Source organism: Hylaeus volcanicus, chromosome 4 (genome assembly GCF_026283585.1).
Source record: "Hylaeus volcanicus isolate JK05 chromosome 4, UHH_iyHylVolc1.0_haploid, whole genome shotgun sequence".
Classification (NCBI taxonomy): domain Eukaryota; kingdom Metazoa; phylum Arthropoda; class Insecta; order Hymenoptera; family Colletidae; genus Hylaeus; species Hylaeus volcanicus.
The window spans coordinates 25,314,368-25,336,136 of record NC_071979.1 but is presented as its reverse complement, the minus strand read 5'-3'; the positions used below and the strand labels follow the sequence as shown (position 1 = coordinate 25,336,136).

Sequence of the window (21,769 nt, the reverse complement as noted above, 5' to 3'; positions counted from 1 at the left end):
CCGAAAATGAAAGGCTTTATCGGGTGCCCGATAGCGTTCGTGCGCCGGTCTTTCTCGCGGATGTCAACGAATTAGGTTCAATCACCGGATGAACAGATTTCGTGCTATCGCGGCAGGGTTTGTTACAGGCGTCGAATTCGTCAAATTTTCAAGCATGGTAGAGAAGTTCGACCGTAACGCGAAACCGTTCCGTAGTTTTTAGTTTGCGAGAAGCTCTCGTTAGCTCGTCGAGACGTACTCATTCCATTATCGGCCGCGAATCATCGATAAGCCGATGAAAAGCGCGAGAGGCGATCGTTGCGACGACGTCAGGCCCTCGGGAGCTCGCGAAATGGATTTATCAAGGAACGCCGTCCAGCGTGAAGCTTTTATTGCCATTTGAAATTCCATCGTTACGCTTGATACGCATACGGGAACTGTGTTCGGTCGGCCATCAGGTTCGATTGGAAACGGAACCAGGAGCCCGGAGTGCCCTCAGGGCCGACAACCTCGCGCTCCTGATATCCCAGCCCTGTTCATGTTTCGCGTCTCCTGTGGGACAAAGGCGCGCATGAATAAAGATAAGAGTATCTCGGTCCCTTCCACTACGAATATCCTCGACATCCCGCTGTATTACGTTTCACAGACCGCGTTTCTTTCGTTTATGAAGCCTGTCGCGCGAGATACCGCGATGCGTTCTCGAATATTAATCTGCTCGGTCGAAGTTTATATACAGACGGACGGTAACATTTAAACAGCTTTTCAATCATTTCTATGTTAAATTCGTGAATAAATTAAGTTGTCTACATACGGTGGGATGAAAGTAAAGAATCGGGAAAAATTATATACACTTTGACAGACTGTCGCGTGTACTAAAACCTGCTCGTATAAAAAATATGAGCGCCTACTTACAAGTTAATAATGGGTTCAGTCACCTCCATTAGCCATAATACTTGGCAAAGTCCCGGCATGCTTTCTACCAATTTGTCTGCACGTGAGACGGTAACGACCATCGTATCTTACAAATGCGATGCGTTGGCACGTTTAACGATAATCTACGTTTTCCTCGAAGCTGTTGCTACGCGATCGACCACTCGTTCACCAAAGGATTAATAACAGGGCTGACTCGGGGTGATCAATCTAACGTAGCGACGTCACATTTCACTATTCGTTTCACTATTTATTCGAAACAGAAATAGTTTGGTTGCTAGGAGAGAAGACTCGTCGCTGATGACGATGTTGCTTCGAACGTTTCGTGCTTTCACCTGCTTTCTTCGGAGCAACGGTTTCTCCTTTGTGCAAACCCACGGGTTTCGTTGTCGCAATGCTTACAAGTGCATTGTTTTCCTCTGAAAACTCGTACGATTGCTTTATCCTCTTTAATTGCGCCGCTACTCGAACCACGATTTTTCAGTTCATCGACTCTCATCGTCTCCTAGTCCCCATCTGCGCTACTTCCGAACAAACTTCTTTGACGTACGCGGTTATACATATAACCCGTCGACGTGGACCGTACGAACGACGAAGGATGGAAACTAGAGCTTCGACGTTTACTGGATGTTCCCAAGCGCGCGCGGCGCGAACTTCCTCGTCGGCTTCGAATCTCGCTAAACGCGAGAGGGTAGATCGATCTGTAGATAGAGGCGAGGCCTGGTCACGCGAAAGTTTATAAACAAACCGGTTCACTCACGTCGGCGGGCGCGTCTTTTAATTTAACTTTCCATTACCAGGTCCGAAGGACGACCGGGGTTTCCGTAGAACGCGTATTTCATCGGCGACACCGAGGTCGTGAAAAGTTGACGAGCCGTGGCACCGCGATTATTTATCCAGCCTCGGCTGCAAGGACGACGAGCGCCGCGTATCCAGCTCGTCAACGGGATGAAAAAGTTACTCGGGCTGCCCGACCAACCCCTCGACCAAATATTCGTTCGTGTAATCGGGAAAAGAGTAATCCCATTAAGTTTCCGAGAATAATCCAGCTCCCGCGGCACGATTAACGCGTTCACGCCGGCGCTGCTATTTCTGTTACTCGCCATGGGGCGGCGCGGTGGTACACGCCATCTGATAGACACGCGAGAGTGAGCCACCGGTGGTACACGCCGCCCGGTGGGACATAAGTGTGTTAATCCTTTGGACTCGAGAGGTGACTCTCACTCACGACTAGGTTTCCTTTAGGTTTAATTTCTTTGGAACTCGAAGTGTCGATAAAATGATTGTCGTCGAGGCAAAGATGACCTGATTTTAACCTTAGAGTGACAATAGTGACAATAGAATGCTAAGAAAGCATCTCGAGTTGCCGATAGATATGCAGAAAAAAGGGCCTCGAGTGCAAAGGGTAAAATTAGGGCCAACGAGTTTTACGCTCCTAGCTCGCGAACGATCCTCTGCGAGAGACGTGGTATCGAGATTTTTAAAAGTAAAGACGTCCACTGCCACTCAAAGGTTTTGGCACTTCGCAGTTCTACTGTTGTTCTTTCGCGAACGTGTTCCATTTTGGAGAACGAATTGATTCACCCGCTTCTAGCGAGAAATCCGGGCTATTGAGTCTACGTTGGAACAACTCGTCGTTGTTTATGCGACAAGCTTGTTCGGATGGACGAACGCGTTGTTATTTCCGAAATTCGTGGCAAGCTCGATCGCGAATTTCCGGCGGCCAGTGGTGCAGTCGTTTGAGCGGAAGCATTTCATCGACGCGTTGTATCTCATTCCAGAGACAAAAATTAACATTAAAAGCAGCAATTTCGTCGACTGTCAAACATGCCGAAAAAAAAAAATTTGAGCCACGAGTCGACGAAGCCCCAATAACGTTCATTTTTGAAACCTACAGCCTTTCACGTATCGGACCGTGAAACGAAACGATGAATAAATTCATAGCCGCATATTCCCGGCAGCCAGTGGGCCAGAATTTTTTACGCGAATTTCGAAGGCGTAATCGTGTTCCCAAAGCGCTTTCATAGCTATTACCCCATTAATTTTGCTTCATCGTTGGAAGAACAAAAGTGGTTTCCCATGATCCATTATTCATTTGAGTAGCGAACTATCAACGATCTGTAATATATCGACATAAATAAATTACTCGTCTAGGAGCAAAGTTATCGCGCCATCGATGGAAGCGACCCAGCACCGACTTCCTGGGAACTCGGTGCGTTTTTTTTCTCACGGATTAAAATCAAAAAGCAACATCGACGATATTAACGGCTCGATTAACATCATAAACACGTTCATCGCGCTCTCACGATTACCCCATCTAAAAAGGAAACATCCCGTACGCCTGGCACGTACGCGGCCGACTTTTTACGATCTTTGACGTCAGCTTGCTTCTTCCGAATAAAACCCCTTTTACTCTTTCGTCGTACGACGGGATAAGTGTGATACGTTACCGCCCTCGAAAGAATGATTTCGTCGACGGATCCTTAAGGAAGGTATCGAAAGGATCGAAAGATCTCTTTGTTGCGTAAATTGAAAAATTCATGTCATTATCGAAATACCTCGCGAACCAATTAAAACGAAGCCACGCGTCCACTAGTTCCCATTTCGATCCAGGCGTTCCTTTACTATAAGAAAAAAATAATGGAAACCGTAATTTTCGAGTCAAAAAATCGTGTTGCCTCTTTAAACGCGCGAAAGTGTCGTTGAAGCGTAATTAAGAAAGCACTCGTTCGCGTTTAGCGGGACAATTCCGGCAGCCTTTCTCTCGCAGCTATCCTGGAATTCATAGTGAGATCACGGAACGTGAATTTTAGGCGATACCGCTGTGAAAACGTTGAATCTCCATTACCGTGAACTAATCGGAAAACACACAGCTCGTCCAATCGAGAATCCGATTAAACGGGCGCACGTGCCCGGCACGGTTCCCTTCCGCGTCTTTGTCCTGATCGAAATATAAGCGATATTTAATTCAACGCAACGATGGACTAAAATTTATGGAAAAATCCTTCCGATCCGCGGAACAATCCAACGACCGGACACTTTTCTCGTCCTTCTTTTCTTTGTTCGCCATCGTCGTATATTTCCTCTCGTATGTGTTATCGATCCACGCGAATAAGCCGACAGCCGTGGCGATCTCCACGAGACTCCGAATTCCACGGATGACGATTTTAGAGAACAAATAGAGCGTAGCCTTCTTTAAGGACAAAACATCGTATCAAATAAATTCGAAAATAATAATTACTTCACGGTGACTTCTCGATTCGATTAACACTTTGCACTCGAGGCCTTTTTTCTGGTATCTGCCAGCAACTCGAGATGTTTCTTAGCATTCTATTGCCACGAATTCTAAGCTATCTGGATTTGAGAATAAGGTCACTTTTAGGTATTGTAGATTTGCTGCGTGAAAGCTAATGGTGACGGAGAGTCACCTCTCGAGTGGAAAGGGTTAAAAACGTATCGATGCGTCAGTTTTCACGCGAGAATTTTAATCACTAGTCGAACGATCCCGTTTCGCTGGTTGTCGCAATCGTTTAACGCGACTCGTCATCCCGTTTTCGTTTAACGTCGATCATTAATTTAACTATCGAGCAATAACAAACGCGCTTCGTAGCGTTTCAAATGATCGCCGGTGTTTAATTCCATTTTTCGCGATCGAGCATCGCGAGGAAAAATTAACCAGAACGTAACGAGAGCTTGCAAATGGAAATTCGTTGGAAATTACAGCTCCGAGTTTCGGGACGTGCGTGGACCACGGTTTTGCCCGGGAATAATAAAACACGAGCGATATTTCATTCCACGGTATTTTTCACATAACCTCGGTAAATGGAACGTAAGCTGGGGAAGCTCTGCTGGAAGTATTTTGAATAAACTACACCGCGCTGTAAGCTCTGTCTATACAAAGCCTCGCCATTCGCGTTAGGAGCAAGCTATATACCATAATCGTTTCATTAGGTGGTGAAATCGAGACGCGACGTCTCGTTCGGGTCGCTTAAATTCATTGAAACAATCAGCGCAGATTATATACCGTGGATTCGGTGCTGAAAAACGTTGGGAAACAATGTCCAAAAACTAGTCTTGTTAGCGAGTCGCGAGCAGACAAGGACCAGACAAAGACCAGTACAAAGAGTTTACGTGATATCGTTAATCGCGCCTGACGATTACAAACGCGTCGACTGTAACCTTTAATAACTAGTTTAATTACACCTTCGTCGTTAATCAAATTACATTTTGCGAAACACCGGCCTGAAGTAGCGAGGCATGCGTGTAATGTACGTCGACGCTTATTACAGCTGCGCGTTCGTAAATTTTCTCGTTGTCTGCAAGTGTTAAATCACAGCGTCCAAGTAGAGCTTTCGGTCCCTTTCACGATAATTCCGAACCAAAGCTGAGAGAGGGGGTGAGAAATATAGGACTCGCGCCAACCGTGGACAGACCGCAAAACTGTTTAACCGATCAACCAACCGGGCTGGTAAATAACCGCTTAAACCGAGAATTTGCGCGCAAACGATCACGCGATTATTCCTAGAGAACATCCTTTTCAAAACAGACACCCGAATTTCTCGTTGACGTTTACTCGCGTATATGCTAATCGAGGCCTTCTAGCTTCTTCGCGAGAACTTTGACCAGAACGAAGCTGGAGTAGAAAAAACACTGTCTATCGTCTGTACACAGACCTGGCAGCGTTGTTGCTGAACATTTCGAACTAGAAATGCGGTAGTAGTGTAACTATACGTTACAGAATAAAATATGACACCCTCTTGTAAATTTCGGGACGTCGATGGCCTAGAGAAATCGCTGTACCAAATTTCACGAGTCTCCGATAAACCGTATTCGTACACAACCTTTTTTGTAATCGATGTTTCGCGTTTTTTAATCTCAGGACACATCCAAATATTGAAAAATACTAAAACAAAAAAAAAACGAAACAAGGAGAGAGACTTGCTGTCCGTTATATTCGATAACAATCGAACAAAATAATAACGTAGCCATTGAACGTTGGACGAGCATCGAAAACTTGAAACGACCGACGCCGGCAGCGTCGCGTTTGGTTGCATATTTGCAAGTGTCCGTGCATTATCGGGGTATCGATTTTAAGCATGACGAGCGGCTTCGATAAAAATATCGGGAATTCAGGCTGAAGCAAGGGACTGGAAAAACCGAAAATAGGATGTAGCGACGTCCGTTCACGATCTACGCTTACACACTCGGACGAGAAGCTCAAAAGCTATGCACACGTTGCCCTCTATTACATCGACAGGAAGGCAAGCATCTTGTTGCCTCCGAGATGCCCGAAATAGCGCTAATCGTTACAGCTGCTATTGCTAAATCTAACGCCTCGTACAGAATCCGAGGAGAGTGACGCCGCGTGTCTTTTGGGGAAAGATACAAGATACCCCGGGACTTGCAACACTTCGCGAAGGTGAAGTAGGCTTGAAAAAGCTTTACAAAGTCATCGAAGAAGTCGAAGAGTATATTCGTGCAATATAAATGCGTCGATGCCGTATCACCGCATCAAATTTCGTAATTTTCCAGCGAATTACTCGAGATGCGAGACCAAACAGAGGCCGTTGTACCACAGAGAACGATATCATAGCTTTGAGCCTACGTTTCCGCTGTGTAATAGGTAGCGATGCCCTCGACTAAATGTTTTGATAAGCAGAACACAAGCAGACGACCGCTCGGAAACGTATTTCTGGTATTTCGGCAGAACCGAAAATAGGAAACTGTTCCTAGAGAAGCTACGAGATGCATCGCGCGAATTTACTTGGTTATTTATATATATATATATATATTTATTCGCGATGTAACTTGTTACTTTCGGTGAATGCTTCAAACGGGACGCAATTATAAAGGAAAATCACCCCTGGAAAATAGAGTACAGTAGAAAACCCGAAGAACGAGATTAATTTTCTATCGATTCAAGAAAATTCCGTGCATAGTGCGATCAGCATTCTCGCAATCGCGCAGAGAGTGCGAAGGTAGGCGTTCGGGTAACTTTTTGACTGGCGTATCCGTTCTAGAGCGACGCAACCGTTTCGAAGTTTTAATTAGAAATAACTCGTCCAGAGATTCGTGCGTCAAGTTAACATGCATAATGCAACTTCGCGTCGTTGGTCCGAAATTGTAACGGTCTTGGAATTACTTGTAAATTTCGGGAAGAGGGATGCCCAAGCAGCCAGCATCCACGAGATTTTAATATAAATTCCACGACCCTACCGAACAGCGACCGCCCACGAATTGGTTTAAGACAAACCGAATAATACCGCTCAGATTATTCGAGGGGGGTCGAATATCGATTTGTTTGGACACCTAACCCTATGTCCTAATTGATCGTCGCGCGGTGACAAGGTGTAGGTTCTATTCGTGCTAACTTCTCAAAATGCTTTTGTCGATTGCATTTAATGCTGTCCGTAAATCGGCCGAACAAGGATAGAGCATCCTCTTTCTTTGTTTTGTTTCGTCGCGGTAACGAGCGACAAGATTCGAGTAGGCTTGAATTTTTCTTTAATGGAATCACGGTTCTTTTTTTGCCATATTATGAAAACTGACGTTAAGATGAATTCATCGACCTGTAATACTTGGTCATTTGTTTTAATATTTGAATTCGGTAGATTTAACGCAGTCTGACTATCGATCGAACAAGGATAAAAGAAGGAGAGAAGGACAAAAGAATAGCGCGAATAGCACATTAGTGCGATAGTCAATTAGGACGAGGTCTAAGATTGCCTGAATTACGATAAACCAACCATGTTGTCGCAATCAACGGCGAAGAAATCAAGAGAAATCCATGAAATTTCGAAAATGCTCTAGTTCTTCTGTAGGTAACTCGACGACACGTGAAATGGAAAAACGCAAGGGAAAGTGTATAAACGTGAAAACCAGTAACAAAAGTAATACGTCGGGAGAGAGTTTCCCCGATTGAGTGGTTGTTTCGATTTTCATGCATCCAGTGAGTGCAAGACACGTATCTGCGTTCGCTCGGCACGCATGTATAATGCATGCGCAATGCATATGCAAGTTTATCTATCCGCGGGTACGGCTACGGTCAATGGCTGACATTGGTCGATATACTAATTCTCGCATACAATCGAGCAAACTTTGAGTTGCCACTTACACCGAGGCGACCTGCAATATACCCAATTGGAAACGGTAGTTCAGTGTTTCTCAAACTGGGAACCGCGAGCAACTACGCGGGGAAATAAAAAATTATCCACACTTTTGACATAACTCTTCTTACATCGTGCACACCGACTTCCGTGCTCGCTTCTTTTATTGTTATACTGTAATGCTGTAAAAGTTTGATCCTAATACCGTCATTTTTCTTCATTCTGTTGCGGGTAGATCATGACCGCTCCATTAGAAGTTTGTACCAAAGAGGAACAGCAATCAGTGATTCGATTCCTTTGGTCGGAGGGTGCGAGAGGTTCAGAAATTCATCGTAGACTACCATTGCAATATGGCGCAAGTGCATCATCACGTAAAACTGTGTTTTTGCGGATCGAGAAGTTGAAAAGTGGCCGAACAAGTGCCGATTTGCCTTAGACTTAGACCTGCAAAATTTAAAAATGGCTTCTCGACCAACCGAAAACCTTTTATTTGCAAGGAATACGTAAGCTTGTTGACCATTAGGCAAAGTGCATTGACACGGAGGGAGATTACGTAGAAAACTGATGTCCATAACGAAACCCTAGCTTCGTATGAATAAATTATAGACATGAAAAATGCAGATAACTTTTCGCTTACCCTCGTACGTTTCTTTTACCGTTACGTACCAGTTAATTATCTTTATTTTTCATTTAAGAAGGAACAATCTTAAAGTTTCTCTTTATAGGCGAGATTTGAGGAACACTGTACGCCAGATATTTCATTCCATTTGACGCTCGGAGAGATTGGAGAGACGTCGAAGGAGACAAATCCTGTAGACGTGACAAACGTTTTAATGTTCCGTCCGAAGGAAATGAATCAAAGAACACTCGTACGACGGTGAGGTACGTCGAATGGAAAGAACGCACGCGGGAGGCGTCGATTCCAGCAGGTGCAACGTTCGTGAAATCGCGATTTAGGCGAGTGCAATGGTGCAATGTGCATCGATGCAACGGCGCTTCTAACGGCTCGGCGCGTCGTGGCTGCGGCGACGCGCAATGTGCGTGCCACGACGAAATTCCGCGTAGGCCGCTTGATTGCATCTACCGTTGCATCTAGCGTTGCATCTACCGGTGCGCTAGTCCATTTACACACATTCACACTTACAATAGCTCGATTATACAGCATGTTACTCACCGTCACAGATTAATGCACAAGGCATTCGATGCACCCTGGCGTGCATCGTATACACCCACGTAAGATATTTAAGTGCCCCTGTCGGCTCACGCCAAGAATATACTCCGTCGACTAATTAATTCGAGGATACCGGAAACCCCTCTGCGACCCATTATCATCCCTCGTACGGTTCCAAGTAATACGTCGACGATTGATAATGCAAACTATCGAGGGAAACACTCCGCTCGTCTCCCGAATTCCAATCCACTATCGACGAATCGAAACGCGTTGTTCGGAGTGAAAAGTGCGATAGATTGAAATCGAAGGGTGGCAGGTTGAGTGCTTCGCTCGTAAGCCCAATTGTTAGTCAATCGCGAGGCCGAGTTCCCCAGGGTCCTCGAACAAAAAGTTTTCTCGTGTTGCGCAATTTTAGTCTGACCTAATTATGCAATCCGCTGTGCAAATACGCTAGTTTCCATTGAGAAGCGTAACTTTTTAATGCACTTTAAACCCGACCTCGTAGTCGATAAGAAAAGAAAATAAATCTTTTCGCGCGACGAGCGTAAAAACGAACTTGTAACTCAAGGAAGATTAGGAATCCTCTTATACGTCGCGATTCCTCTCGTTCCTTATTTCCGTCATTCTATCTCTTCGTGAATATTCCCTGTGCGAGAACGCAGAGCTCTTGGTGGAATTTTTAATCAAATCGAAACGCAACCACCGAAGAGATACTCGGGCCACGGAAACTTGGAACGCAATTCACGACAAAACCTTTGAGAAAAACGCAAGTAGACAAATACAAGCGTAACGATGGGTGAGGGAATTTTGCCTTGCTAGTTAATTGCGAAAGAATTCTTTACGTCGCGAACCTACGTACATTTCAGTTCGATGCATTTGAAACGATGCGGGAAACCTCGCTGCCAATCTGATTACTGTCCGCTTCGCGGATCGCGGGACCACGAGGTATATAATTGTCAACGTTACAGCGCAAAGTACGATTAGCGTGATACTATAATATTTTATCCGAGTCCTCGACGAACTTCCTAAAAATCAAATCACGCGCGTGGAGGCTTCAATCGTTTATTTCGAAATTGCGAAACGACGAACATGTGGTTAACCTCGACGCCGGGGTCGCGATACATCGAGTAAAATTGAATTTCGCGGTGATTAAAAGTTCGCGCGTTGTCGCGATCGAAACGGAAAAAAAAAAATCATCGAGTTTAAATTCGACGAAGCCCGGAAGAGAATTCTCGTGGATTCGTTAATTGTCTCATTTGCGAGCTAAGACGATTTTAAGAGTTAAATTGAACGAGGCACCGGGTTCCTCCCCTCGTGGGCGTGTTAAGTACAAAGAAGCTCGTTTAATTAAGACTCTAGACCGCCGGATTTATCGGCGGGATAAAGTTCCTTCCTCGACGAACGATACAATCGGTTGAAATTCTGATAATTAAATCCCTTAATTAACGCGCGAAAGTGAGCTACGTTGCGTTTCGCGGCGGGCCGATTATGTCTGAATATCGCCAAGAATTTCGTTGATGTGTAAACGCGAGGAAATTGGAAAACAGAGAACGGGAGATAGAAAGAAGCGGCAGTTTTCGCACGGAATGGACAAACTTTCCCAACGATCGATGCACGTCCGCTGAACAATTAATATCATTACCTCGGAGAAAGCTTCCGATCAAAGTTCCATCGAACTTTCATTACATCGAGATAGACCAATGAAAATTGAATTGCTCGAACGACGGCTACGAAGGGGCTACTACGGAACGAAACGTTCGGACATAAACTTTAATGTTTTACTATACGCGATCCCCTGCGAATTAGAACCTACCCTCGTCCAAAAGTATCAGCCCACTCGTATACATGGAATACGCGAACCTCTATACCCTGTTACTTCTATTTAATCTAATCTTCGCAGGATCGCGTTAACAGCCAACAACTATAACTATCGCGCGAATGAAAATAATCTCAGCGATTCCAGCGAAATGAAAGTCGTGATTGCGTCCAAAAGCACTTTCTGCAACGGTGTCTGCGATTGTGTCGTAACTTCCTTTGGAATTAAATCGTAAACGCGAACGGGACGATAAACACGATATCGTAGTTCCCGTTAATATACGATCGATAAAGGTCAACTACTTCGACGATCGACAATCGTCGCAAAAATGGATCGATCGAGCTCGAGGTATCGGACTCTTATTTGTCATTGCGCACGCACCTGCTCCCATCGTAAAAATCCAATTGCCAGACTGTGCACACTGTTTCAGTGTATCCCGAGCGCGTAAAACTTTTCTCGCCTCGTGTCGCCGCCTACGCGATGACGCCGACTGCAACCACTCGCACGTACACAGTGTTCCAAAATAAACGATGCGAGAAATCACCATCGAATAATTCATCGACCTCTGTTCCGCCGTATCCCGTCTTTCGATACGCCTTGTACGATATCCGAGGCAGACAATGCGTGACGCGCGATGTTGGTAAATCCTATAACACGTCCTGGTTGAACAGTTTTGATTACCATTAAAGCCAGTAGCTGGAGCAGTTCGGAGAAGCGTCAGAGTCTGGAACGTCATTAGCAGACAACAATCTCGGTAGAGCTGCGATACACGATAACAAGGCAGATCTAACCGCAATAGTTGTCCGATGCGAGAACACACGCGAGACCACCTTGAAATTACCCTCTCGTCCACACCGGAGATGGCGATCCTTGTTTAAACAAGTCGAAGTCTCGTCTAATTTTATTCGTCGTTTATCATTCGAATGAAATTTTCCCCCATCCTTCGTTCACGGGGAGAAGCAGGTACTCGGTTGGCCGTGAAATTGATCGAAGCTGTAATCGACTGGCCTCCGAGGATAAAAACTTACTATAAACCCGGTCAATTAGAGGGATCTACCGACTCCGATAAATCGTAAATTCTTGTAGCCCGACGGAACACGGTACGATCGTTAAGTTCGCTGTAAAAACGAAATCGGATTTCAAGAGGATCCATTTGCGGCGACCCGGCGAGGCTTTGTCGAGCACTTGGCTGAATTATTTCCACCGGTGCATTAGTTGCGATCGTTCCGGCGCTTCGCTCGCTGATATAACCCAGCGATTGTTTCACCTAAATACGGAAAACAGACGAGGGTACGTACGAATGCTTGCGGATCAATGTTTTCAACGTATTTTGTTATATCTTTTAAACGTTGTAAAGATCGATTGGATATTCCAGGAAAAACGGAACTCTGGTAAAATCGTGAACGCCTTTATTACGTGCCTGTTCGGTATCGATCGTCTCGCGTAAGTTGGAACTCTTACGAAATCGCCTTTTGTTTTCCGACGCCACAACCGTATACACATCGGTATTTATAGAGAAAAAATCAATCGGTAAATTTTATTATTCAATTTAGCAGAGAGGGGTTTCGACGAAAACCTTTGAAAATTCAGTCGCACACGATACTCGAACGTTCTCGTTAATGGATGGTCCACGCGTCACTCGATAAATTGATATTACTTTGAAGCGAAAAGAACATAATGTACTTGCCAAAGCCCATTGAAACTTCGATATTCCAGCCTGTTTGTCCGCTTATTTATTCAGCGTTCGTGCTCACCGTCTGCTGGCAACGTGTTTCGAGTCGGAAAATTAATGAACTCTGTTCCGAGCCCGTCGTCGCGTCGATATCTGACCATTCTTTGTGCAGTAAAAAAGAAATTTTATAACGAAAACCAGACGCAGCTAACGGAGCATCAAAGCAAACGATTTAACATCGTACCGAACTCGATCGATTATTTCCGGATCAACTACGAGAAAAACTATATTTATTCGTACATTTTAACGCGTTCCGACGACCTAGATATCAGCGTCCTTTTAAACCGTATCTCATTTGGAACGTCGCATCTATAAATTCTTAGATCATTCTGATAGGGAAACTCTTCCTGAGACGTGTGCGACACTTCAATTACACCCGGTACTCCTCCTCGTCTGCGAAGAGAACGAACCACTTAACCTTCTCGTTTCTGAACGATGATATCGTTCACCGTTCCCCGAGTTAAACTCGCTAAGGGTCATCGTGACTCAAATTACCCTCGAAACCAAGAAGCAACGGCAAAACGAATCCGACGTTCCCAGGAAAATTTCCGAGCATACTTCCACCGGTGACTCGTCGAACGAATCATTCTACCGTGGAAAATAATAATAACACGAGTAAGATCCGTTCCGTACTCGTCGTAATTAAAATTACGCTTTCGCGAAGATACAAGATCAGAGCTTATCGCCGACAGCCAGCTACAACGCTTCGACTCACCTCGACGAAAGCTCGGTTCGACCCAACGAAACTAACAAGCGTCGTCGTGGAAATTCTAGCTTTCCGAATGCCATCTGCCTCTTTCCATCGCGGCGCGATCTGGAAACGAAGAGAACGGATTTCAGCCGGAAGACCTACCGGCGGAAATTACTTCCTCGACGCAACACCGAGAGCTCCGGCTATAAACTACCGTCACTGGATACGAATGTACTTGACAATGCTCTTCAATTTTGGCGATGAAACCGCCAAACAGAGAGACGTAATTTGTCCTCTCATTCGGGACGGACCGGTAGACAACTAGCACGCTAACCAGCAACTTAATCGCGAGACGCTTGTTAAGCTCGAGGAAGAGGCGAGGTTTTAAAAGACTTTGCGAGAAGAGCCGAGAACTGCGCGGTATTCGTCTAGTTTTTTAAGAATTCTGAATTCATTTTATTCCGACCGTTAGGACCAAAGAAATCCATCCTCGAATATTTATCGAAACTTCTGGAACCTTTTTAACGTCGAGTACCCGACGTAACGATCTCGACCGAATTGTTTGGGGAACGTCAGATCATCGATTCGAGTTCCTTTGTTACTACATCGCACGGTGCATATTCGTGCTAGACGTCACTCGAAACCTTATACTTTCGACGAAGGGGGAAATAGAAACGTCGAAAACTTGTTGAAACCATGTTATACGGTACGATAGACGTCGGTGAGGAAATCATGAGTGACGGTACTCTCGTACATCGTCGCTGCTACCTTTGGGGAAGAGTCCGCGAAGACTGAAGTTACGTGACAGATAAGAAAGGCTCGAGTGAATTGGTCGTAGCTACGTTCCTCCCCGAGGATGAAACGGAAAATTACATTTTTCGCGCGAAATGGATAGAAACGACGCTGATAAGCACACCTGGGTCCTCGGGTGACGTTCCCCTCGACTCTCTACTGGAATTTCCTATCTTTAACTCTCGCGAAACTTTACAATTCTATTCTATTCTATTCGCACCTTTAAATCGTCATCTGTTTTCGCTAAAAGAAAATAATTTTCGATCGAAGCCCAAAATTCATAAACTTTAATAAAGTCTTCCTATACGAAAACAAAAGAAAACAAATCTGCACGCGCAACGATAAGCGTTGGATGCAGGTTGCGCTAGCTCACGTATGACCTCAGGTGCACCTTGCAGGTAGGAGACGTTGGCATATCGACCAATGCCCTGCTCTCGGTGACCCCCATCTGCCCTCGGTGCCTATAGTAATTTGTTTCGCGTATTTTCGGCCGACGGAACTACGTTCCTCGCGATGTAAGTGAAAAACTAATTGGACGGAACGGTCATTAAAATGTTACGTTAACGAAAGTATCGATCGCTTCGATTTAATTATTCGACAGGCGCGAGAGATTTAGAATTTCATGGGAGGGAAATTAATTACTTAATATAAATTAAAAGCATTCTCGCAGCTCGATATTCAACAAGTTATCGCTTCGGAATGAAATTCTGTTTTATTCGATGGCCGTCGAGGGTCATTATTTTGTACGAAATCTCTCCTGAAAATAACCGAGGAAAGTCACCGCGGCGGATTATCCTCGCGCTGCCTTCGTATTCCCTGCGAACCGCGTTATTTTCTTTACAAAATAATGATTTTGATCGATGTCAGGAAGAGCTTCGATCACTCCTCAGGAAGTTCGTGTCACCGGAAGCACGGTGATATTTCATACGGAGACATGCATGAAATGTTCGTTTTATCGCAAATAAAGCTAGTCAGGATCCCCTTCTCCCCCTGAATCGATGTTTTCCTGGCTCCAGGCATTAACGACCGCGTAAAATATTCTGGGTTATTCACGGTTCGAGTCTTTTTCGTTATGAACAATTACAAATAAAATTATCGAATTTCGTGCTCGATATATTATTTCGCGAGAAAGCAATACAGCACACGTAGAAATTAAGCGGAAAGAAACGGTTTTCAACGCGTTCTAGAAAGCGACAAAAGAGAATTATCGAAAGATCTATTCTCGTCGCCTCGGGGAAGCCTTTAATTCAGACACCGAACCTTTGACTGGTCGGGACGAGTTCTCGTTAAAGCTTCGAGGGTAGTTAAAATATCTCGATTCGATTCGCTGAAAATCGATTTAGAAGTGCCGATAACACGAACGTGGTGATAGCGTAATAGCGATAAATTAACTGTTAATCCCGGCGTTCTAAGATTAAGCGTGCCAAGACACCGTGGCATACTTTGCAGTCGACAGCTTTATTATCGACTCGTCGTGATGTTTATTTCCTCGAGTATCGTTAACAGCCCACACGATTTCGCCTTTAAACGAAAGTTATTTCTTCGCAGCGGCGATATTTGCTGTTGACAATATTTCATTCGAGTGACAGGCGACGGATAAAAAACAGTCCATAGCCAGATCGTGATTTTACTCGGTGGCAAAAATTTTCATTTCGACAAAAATTTGTTCGGGTCGCGTCGGTTGGACTAGTTTTCTTTGGCTGTCCGTTCTTCCTCGTCGGTCGTAGCGATCGCTTATGTAATTAGATTCTACCGGATAAGGGGTTGAACTGCAGGAGAACCAACCCCTAGCCGCTCTACGATAGTGCTTCGTGGTCGGCACAATCGCTTCACCGATGTTATAGTAGCTGCACCATAGCCGTGACAAACGAGCCCGTTAATGCTCTAATTAGCGCGGACATGCGCCCTTACACACTCGAATCCCTCGAATTCTCTGGGCAGATTCCACGTTATCGAGTATAATAGGTTCGCGATGCCGTAACGTTACCAAGGAATCGCAATTGGCTCAATGATTACTTTGGGATTACTTTCGCCCTAATTTTCCAAATAGAACGACACCGAGCGTTCCACGTTCGACGAAACGTTTCTCGTACCGTGCACCCCTCGAGTAATAACAACGGTAATGCATCTTTATCGCTAAACGACGGGCAAAGTTGGCGCCACAGAGGATTAAATAAATTACGAGCTCGGGCAGGCGGAGTGTGCCGCGTAAAGCGGACTGGAAATATCGCGCTTACGAAGGAGTGATTTTGTACATTGAATTACGAGAAACGATTAATCGCGATAATGCGTTCTGTAGTTCTTCGACGAGCGAGGTTCGTGGGCGTACACCGTCCAGAAAATGGATCCGTTGAACGTCATGGAAACCGAAAATGCGTTTCGCTGAAACGAGGAAACTCAATTGATAGCAGTATTCACGTTCAAATATGTTTTGCAAACCGTTTCGCGAGATTTAACCGCATTATGTTTGCAGCGTTTTCGAGTTAACCTTAATAACGAACGAATCGTGGCTGAGTACTTTTAAAAGGAAAGTCTGGTAATACATAGTCGCGCCCGGAGACTTTGCAAATCGAGGTGTTCTTTTTACTCTCGTATGTTTTTCCATTAGGATTTTGATATTTTCTCCCTTCTCTAATTCGTGTAAAGATGAAAAATGTGTGCCGCGTCTCTCGCATCTTTTTATATTTCATACTAGCTGCGCCCCGCGGTTTCACCCGCGTGGAATACTAATTACTTTATGTCGTTCGCATTTGACCGCGTGTTCCTTCGTGAATCAATAGGTGACTGTCTTTTGTTTTCCGTAATTCAGATGTTTCAATCGATATTTCCGATAGCTGTGGCCCGAAGTTTCACCCGCATGGAATACTAATATCGCAACCCCTTTTTACCCCCTTAGGGGGTGAATTTCGAAATATCCTTTCTCATTCCTTGTATACATGAAGGAGACCTCTGTGCAACATTTCAACTTTCTGGGTTCAAGGGTTTAGCCTGGGCGTTGATATCTCAATGAGTCAGGGCTTTCATTCTTACATGCATATAGATGACTAGTCTCGTCGCACTATGCGTCAGCTACGCCAAACAAAGAGCAAGAATGTATCTATTGTATATTTGGTCAGCGTACGCCGTACCCACTTGATTTACAAATTTTTAGATTTCAAATTGTAAACGTATTTTGATCAAAGTAAAACATAGCCCATGTTACTCGGGGATGGTGTAGCTTCCCATTACCGAAAATTTTTTAAAAATCGGTAGAGTAGTTCCGGAGATTAGTCCGTTCAAACAGAAAGGCAGACAAAAATTTTGCACAAGCATGTTTAGGGTTTTAGCAGGCTGCAAAAAGCCATATACGAGCTTAAAAAAACCATTATTTCGAAATCGCACACGGACGCTTCAATTTTATTTCTATGGATTAATTGGATTAATTAAAATACGCGTGGGTAGCGCGTATTTTCCCTAGAATTATTATTAGTTAACGTAGAAAAATCTGTCCAAGTCCCTTTGCGTCTCTTTTGCCTCATCTGTCACTCGTCCGCTCGACGAAAATTATATTACGCGTTTAAATCCGTTGTTATCCCCCCGGGAATTACATTTCCCATGATATGTACGGTGGTCGCCGCCCTTCAGGCTTTCTTTCGCGTCACGTTGAAAAATCTGCCAGAATCCTGACAGAACAACGTGCCGCTGATTTTCAAATTTTCAGCGGATAACTCGCGGGGACACGCGTGTCGCCGATTCATCCGCTCCCCTGATTTCCGTTTACGGGTTCGATGATATTTCTCTATGCACGCGTCTGGGGAAAAACACACGATACCGTTTGTCAGCTACATTCGATATCCGCCGGTTGATTTCGGTCGTAGGTAGCAGCGAAACGAGGCCAGCTTATCCATCAAAGTGTGTAGCTTTTCGCGCTAATAAACACGTAGAACCATTGTAACGTTCACGTTCATTGAAACGAACCGAACAATGAACGCGGTTGCGTCGATGTACACAAGGTCCAACTATCTTAACGTTTCCGGGAACGATTCGACGAAGATGGCTGGATCCTAACAAAGGAACGTCAACGTAGAGAATAGACTCGTGAAAAACAATAGATATAGTCGTGTAACGAATCTCCGAATGATAAGTGTAGTCGATCGTTCCGCTGATATCGGAGGATAAATAGACCATAAGCGATTCACCTGTCTGTTCAGGCAGCTAAGATTCGCCTATCAGCGTTGCGAATAACAGAGATTTCAGTTTCGGGTTCAACGTCGCGTCTGACCGAATATTTATCGCTGGGTGTGGCTGCGCTCGAGTCGTACTCGCAGAATCATAGTACAACGTGTATTATACAACCAGATTTCGTATGGAATTTCAACGTAGCCTCGACATGAATTTCAACCGTTTAAAAACGAAGAATATCTTGACAAGTTACGAGAGGCGGTGTTCTCGAGCGCGATAGCTGCTTTTAATTAACTCGATCAGCAGACTGGCTCGATCTCGAAGATGCAAAAATTCAAGAAGCTCGGATCGAACCATTTGCCAGGAAAATCGGAGCCGAAGTCGCGCCTGAAGGCGTTTGATTGCATTTCCCATTTGGCGCGAAACGATCGAGCCGCTTAATCCGTGAAATCGGTCCGGGTTAACGAGATATCGTTGAGTCGCTCTCTCATTCGCACGAGCATGCCTGCAAGGACTTCTGGAAATTGATTTCCAGCCGAGCTCCGGGGCCAACAGGTGCGATTATCGCTCGGGGAGCCCCTAATTTGCCCTAACTCACGAAACTTTCCAGTACCCACGTGTCGAAAATCGGTCAGAGACGACGCGAGTCCTCCATCCTCGTCGAGACGCTGAAATCCTGATGGAAACCCGACTCTCGACCCCGTTTCATTGTCGAAATTACCACAAAAATTAACGAGCAAAAATAATAAGACTTGTACAGTCGATATTTGAGAATGGAATGTGAGAATCGATGCTTTACACAGGAACGTCCAAAAAGTGTGAACCACGTGTTAGTTTTATAAATTTACGTTAAGCTTATCTTACGTTTATGTGTTTATAAACCAGATCTTAAATATATATTCAACCTGTTTAAATATATAAAATATATTAAATACACGTGATCGTTTGCTTTATTGAGGCCACTACACTTGTTCGTTAATCCTTTCGAATCTAGGACTGTATCGTGATTCAAATTGGTTAAGAGCAAGCTCCACGTTATCGCTTTCGTTTTTAGTTTGTCAATACGTGTAATTGTGAAGTTGTAACTCGTTCATTGTCCCTCGCGTCCAATTTCTCGCGAATAATTGTCCGCGCAGCGTTTCATTTGGTAGATATTTAATTGCGTTTCGCGCTCAGCCTCGCAGAACTCGTTTACGCGCATTCACAGCTTTCGCTTCGACGTCCACCGAGACGGTTCGAATTGAAAAGTACACCGAGCCCAATTGCCGAAACGCCCGTAACAACGTTTCTACCGTGAAACGAATCCGGTATTCAAGAATGAATCTTTCGGTTTTATTCGTTATTCGAAACAAAATTTGCCGGACTCCGGCTGAAGTGAATCGATTTTAATTAAACCAGCGCGGCGCGCTCGCTGCGACTTTTATCTTCCAGTGCTCGGAAACGGTAGTGAGTCGTGATAAGATGGTCGTTAAATAAAATAAAAGCGTTAAACGCGGCGAACTTCTAGCGAGTAACTCGAACGGAAGGTGCACCGGCTACGCCATCGAGCATTGAATACGTGGGTCGTTAATGGTCGCCGTCGAGAAAACTCGAGTTCTCTGCCGTACTTGGGACAACTTTGGAATCTTGCTTCTCGGTATCGGCGAAGATAAGAGACGGAAGAAGACAAACCGTGCAAGAGATAGAAACAAGTGGCGAATTGAATATTCCGTTTCGATTGTTCGAATAATTGCACAGCTTTTCGATTTCAATGCAGGGTGAATTATTAAACGGACCATTGGCTCCAATCCCACGTTTTACGCTCGTTCTTTGATAGAATTTCATGGGAATTTCGTGGGAGGTATTGCTATTCGGCTTGACTTTGAGTCTCGAGTGAGACGAGGGGGAACCCGTGGAAAAAACAGAGGGTTCGATGTAGAGGTAACGCTACATACAACTAACAGTATTGTTTCAAAGAATACGCGCGACAGAGAAAGAGAAAACATTACACATGTTCTGTGCTCTTTCCACTAATCTGACTTCTCGCTTTCACGTATCTCTCACTTCTTTTCGGATCTCTCACTCGGATCTCTCACTCGGCGGCCGAATTCAAATAAAAAGCTGGGGATACCGAGTTGCTTATTTCGAGACAATACTCTATATACTAGTTACCGCGTATTTCTCGATCTCCAAATTCTCGAGGCAACGATTAACGATCCAATGAAATTCGAAAGAACGAGCACGGGTGTTCCAACCGTTGAGATGTCCTTTGAGATTATTTGCTCAAAGGGACAACCCAAGGCTACGCCACATCTTGCACATTCACCCGAAAGACCAATTAGTCCCAAGAGACGAAGGGGGATAAATCGTAAATCTCAAATGCTCTCAATTCTCCCTTCCCTTGAATATTTCTTCCAGTTAAATTTCAGACTTTTCCTTCCCCCAAACGGCCTCCTCCGTGAAAAGTTTTCGCCATCGTGCGCGATATTTTGCCAAGATCCGAGGACGATCTTTCGAGCGTACATGATTTCGCCTCGAAAACCACAGCTTCGTTTAAAGTACGACACAGGCTTTTCGAGGTTCCGCTCGTGTTACATTCGCGCGATAGCTCAGACAATGCACGGGTAATTTATCCTTTTCGCCTCGTGTCTACTCGTTCCTTTGCCAGAATAAAATGTCGCATGCCTCTCCAAGGCGATACATAAACGTTTACGCGTCTACGTCTCGAGTCGATCTCGTATTTCGAATTGGAACGAGAAGACGTTCGTTCGTCCTCGAAGAAAATGGACGGGACATCGGAGAGAGCGAAAGAAATGGAGGAGGATTCCTACACCTTATCGAGAAAGAAATAAAACCGAAGGCGATAAAAAATTGGTATTAATGGGACAACCTTTTTCTTCTTCCAGCCCCGCACCGAAATCTCTCTTCCGTTCCCAAACGGAGATTTCTACGACGGCGGAATTTCGATTCTCGATGACCGGAGATACAATTTTTAATATACTCGAACACCGAACTCGTACAATTGCGTCGGATTAGACGACGTAGTCGTTCGCGATCCTAAGCTCGCGTTTAGAGATCATTTTCGATGGAGATTACATTTATTCCGGTACAAACTGGCGTAAGCGCAGCTCGAAATACTTAACGTGTTTGAAGGATAAGCGATCGTGAATTAATCGAAGATATTACATCTGGAAAAGCCTACAACAATTGCCGTTTTAACACGTTACAACGTAACAACGTTACAATTTAATTAACGCGAACTAATTAAACAGCTCGATTAAGTACGCGGTCGTTACGGGTTATAGAACCGTATATTCGCCATAATCGTCAGCTCTAACGATGAAACGTTTCCGATTCCCCGAACGGTGGCTAATTACGCAGATTTTAACCGAAGAAGGTTTTCATTTTGCCA

The 21,769-nt window shown here is 44.7% G+C and overlaps 1 protein-coding gene across 2 annotated transcripts in view; it reads left to right on the top strand.

The window, feature by feature from the left end:
• LOC128874849 (dopamine receptor 1-like) overlaps nt 1-21,769 on the top strand; it is a 53,052-nt gene that overhangs the window by 22,945 nt on the left and 8,338 nt on the right. The window lies entirely within an intron of this gene.